Below are 4,398 nucleotides of genomic sequence, written 5' to 3'. Positions count from 1 at the left end.
ACTGTGATGGACTTTTTCCTTCTCCAAAATGAGAAATCCAAGATGAATTTTTTTTTTGAATATTTTGATTTTTGATTCTCTATTTTGAAGAAATTTTAGGAAAACTGTTGGAGATATTTTAAAGATCTTTTAAATGCATCTACAATAGATTCTCCAAAATAGAGAAATCAAAAATCTCCACACAAAAACAGAAAAAGAAATTATGTTCATCTCTAACAAATTCTCTATTTTAAACATTACACAATTAATTATATTATTAAAACACTTAATTCATAAGATATTATTATTTATCTCTATTAAACATTTAAATTCAAGCAATGTCATTGGTAGAACAAATAAAAAGTCATTTCTCTCTCGCTCATCCATTCGTTCGTAGAGTTATTTACTCGATCGCAGACATTTCTGGAACACCTCTAACAGAGGGATAAATAGTCAACTTTGAAAGAACTTATTGTCAACCTCTTTCAGATATGAATCTATCTGATTCAGAAGGAAATAACTTGTATCAGTATCTCAATTTCAATTCAAATAAATCTTTGAAGAAATCTCTAATTTTAGAGAATTCCACCCTCTTTCTTTTATTTTCTCCATTTCACATAAGATATTGAAGAATTTGTTGAAACAAATATTTATAACCACAAGGATGATGTCAGATTGGTTTGAGTTTGTCTCCAAAGATCAAAAGTACCAGAAGGTCTCAGGTTTAAATCCAAGAATGAATAAAAATTCCCTTGTGACCACGGAGGTTCAAATGCGGTGACTCCAGCTATCTGTAAAACAGGTGGTTATTCTAGATTAATCAGCTCGCATAACGGGTTCGATATCCATGTTAATTAAAAAAAATATTTACAAAATCTCCGTTTCAACTTTCAAAGGATGATGTTTAAGAAAACAAGTTCATAGAAGCTAGGTTTCTTTTAAATTTTTGTTTAAGCATAAATGTTGTTGTTATTGGAGATCGAAATAAACTGGTTTTGTGATGGATTCATGAATTTTCATGGGATTTTGGGAGGACAAGATGCATCCAAATTCCCAATTAGGCAAAAACCAACTGAAAGCCCTCTCATCTTCTTATCAGTTTTTGGGCATTTTCCCCAAATCAACAGGAAAAATATGAAACCCTAATTGTTAGTTGATAAGAGCAGCGAACGTCAAACAGAACATCTGATTCTCGTATGTCTTCCCTACTCTTCTCATCTTCCGTTCTACCTTGTTGTATTTGCTTCTGTAAATGTATCATCACGCTTCATGAAAATTTAAAATAACTCTCGTGGTTGTATTTACCTTTTTGTAAACCCTAATTCTTCTAATCGTTGCGCCCAGAAAAGCCCACAATTACAGGTTAGCAATGCTCATTATCTAATTTCTATGCAAATTGTGGTTTTGATACTCCCTCTGCTACAAAGGAGCTACATTTTGGATTCTAGTGGCTAATCTACAACTCTAGAAAACAGAGTCTATAAGGGTTTACAGAAAGATTAGCAGCCAACATCATTCAATTAGTGGTGTTTGTTATCAATTCCCCCAGGATAATGATTTGAATATGCAATATTTGTGTCTTGATCTGATTATCATTGTTGCTTTTATGTTGATTACTGTTATCAGTAGTGTATATCAGAATATGGTTTTTGATTGTGTGGATAAAATGGGGTCTTTTCAATGTCTTTGTAGCCATGATCCTTTTTTTGTGCTTCCTTGAATTGTTAGTTGTGAAGAGAAGTAGAACTGGTGAAAGGTGATTTCTTGAAGAAATCAAGATTTTAAGGCACTATTTGGGTGGATAAAAGAGAGAAATTGTAGGATAATCATAAAAGGGGAATCATTAACTCACATTTTATCTGCAAACAAACATGTAATCAGATCATATAAATGGGATGAATTAGATAAGGAGAATGCTGTGAAAATGAAAGAATACCAATACCAAAAGAACGAGAGCCTTAAAGATCTTGCGGGTAGGCATATTCTTCAAAAAAAAAAAAAAAGAGAGGATGTTCACCGTTCATCGCCACCAAGTCATTTCCGTAGCATAATTTGGAAGTGTCTTATCTCTGTCGTCTGAATTATGAATCTGTTTATGAGTTTAGTCATTCCATCCTGTATCTTGGACCATGTTCTATATTGCAGTTTGGTCATCCTTTTAGTTTCAACATGATATGATCGATTACCATTGGCATTAACTTTGAAGCAAATATTTGTGTTGTCTTTTGGGGTTATCAGAATATAAATTAGAACAGTAACTAATACGGAAACTTGTCATCTGTTTTGAACCCTCAGGCTCTTTGAATGCCTGCTCTCGGTTAATAGAACATGGTGAAATTTGTGATGAAGGTAGTAACACTTTGTACACAGGACTCTCTCCGAAATGGATTTTGAAAGATTGTGTAAAGAAAATGAAGTACGCATCCGGTTTTAATGAAGCCATGGTGATTCACTCAACTACCTTCACTTTCATGGGTATTGTTGTTGGTTTTCTTGTGTCCTCATCTGTTTTATCCTTTTCTGAACAGAAGCTGAGATTGAAATCTTATCAAGAAGACAAGGCTGTTCAAATCAAGAGAAATTAAACTTCATGAAGCAGAAGTTGCATATTGAAATAAAACTAAGGGTCCATTTACCAACACAAATCGGGTAAGCATGGCAAAGGACCCAGAAGGCCGGACGGTAAGAGGCATGGCAACAACCGAGAATTTTACTCGTTAAGTGAGAGTGTTAAGATTTTTACCCAGTTAGCTCTTACCGGATGAGAGACGCTTACAAACAGTTCATTTTGATAGTTGAGAATGGTATCCAACAAGATAAGCAAGGGTGGGACTTTTGTTGGTAACCACTAATCAGGTAAGCATTTGGTAAACAATCCATACGGCTTTAGTTGCAGTAAAGATGCATGTTTTACACCACATCGAGTATTAACTTTTATATATAAACATCGTCTCAATTGTCAGACTTGTTAGGAACATCTCGATAGCCGTTTTTATCAACACAAACCGCGTAAACTATGATCAGTAAAAGTGATCACCTTGCTTATCTTATAGGGTAAGGTTTTAGTCATCAAAATGACGTAGTAAGATTGTCGAAAACACCATCGTTTAAAGCATCTCTTACCCGATAAGCACTAACTTTTTACATTTTAATATTTAATTATTTATAATAAAAATCGATAGGTGGTGCAGTTGTTGTTGAGTAAAAGATGAAGTCAACCAGTCGCTCATTGTCAATCCTTCTGTCATCCGATGAGTCGCAGGCGGCAGAACCAACTCAATTAATTAATTTATATATCTGGACAATTATGGCTTTTAATTTTCTCATTTTAATTATTATTTTTATTTTATGGGTTATTGAGCTTTGCATTTTCGACCAATAACAGTTGGCAATTCATTTATATTCAAACTTTCAGATAATAATTTATAATAATAATAAAAATGATTTAAATAATAATAATAAAATCATAAAATAATGGGTTAGATAAATGCCTTCATTAATTCTTTGTCCACCCTCTCCTCTACATACTCGTGCCCTTGCTTCCAACAAGAAAATAAATCACCACGTACTTTGTTTTCTATTTTCGTACGTCCATTAAAATATAAGATACTGTTTACCAAAATGTTTATCGGGTAAGCGTTTATTTGCAAGAGACATCACCTTCTCTTACCTTATCATGTAACATTTTCGGCCTTCAAAATGGATTGTTGGTAAGCATCTTGAACCCAATAACTCCTCATTAAATGGAAGTGTCTATTAAAAATTAAGTGGATGGTTACGAAAGAATAGCTAGCGAACTGATAGATATTTATTAGTGGAAAACTATCAATTGATAGCCCACGTCGGTGGGAAACCATCAGTTGATCAACTATCCGTTGATAACACATCAGTGGGTAGTTTCACCTGCTAACGATCTTATGCAACATCTATCAATGTTTTTAGACACTGATAATACCCATTGTTAACCACCTGACACTACACATCCTCAGTGTTAAATTTCATTTTTATTTTCAGGACCACCGCCAGAGGCACCGTCCCCAGAACCCCACAAGGGGGTGCAACCCTTTTTGTATTTTATTTTACTTAAGTTAATACCAATCTTTGGGGGTGTTTGGGATTGCTTATAAAAACAACTTATTGACTTATTCTGGTATGGTACTGGTAATAAGCATTGTTACTATGACAATCAATGTCTAATAAAAAACGTTTATTTAATATGAAGTGTGTGGCTAATTTTTTCGAATGCTTATCTTTATTTTTGATATTTAAGTTATGTATTAAAATAATAATAAAAAAAATGGTTGTAATAAGAAATGAGGGGGACAAAGTAAAGGGTGACCGACACTTTGTTTTAATAAATTTTGAATTTGAAATGCTCGACTGGCTTGTTGATTCCACACCCAAACCCTTTGTCTTTGT

General features: G+C 33.6%; 1 long non-coding RNA gene across 2 annotated transcripts; it reads left to right on the top strand.

Moving 5' to 3' along the window:
* The first annotated feature begins 950 nt into the window (after window positions 1-950).
* Window positions 951-2,911, top strand: LOC112522136. 2 transcript variants are annotated; one of them, XR_003070130.1, is made up of 3 exons: window positions 951-1,173; window positions 2,275-2,423; window positions 2,508-2,911. It is a non-coding gene; the product is annotated as an uncharacterized LOC112522136 (long non-coding RNA). The 2 variants fall into 2 exon arrangements; XR_003070131.1 differs by having other exon boundaries at window positions 959-1,173; window positions 2,350-2,423.
* Window positions 2,912-4,398: the final 1,487 nt, after the last annotated feature.

Source organism: Cynara cardunculus (genome assembly GCF_001531365.2).
Source record: "Cynara cardunculus var. scolymus isolate 2C chromosome LG 11, CcrdV1, whole genome shotgun sequence".
Classification (NCBI taxonomy): domain Eukaryota; kingdom Viridiplantae; phylum Streptophyta; class Magnoliopsida; order Asterales; family Asteraceae; genus Cynara; species Cynara cardunculus.
The sequence above is the reverse complement of the archived record's forward strand: the minus strand, read 5'-3'. Positions and strand labels throughout refer to the sequence as shown.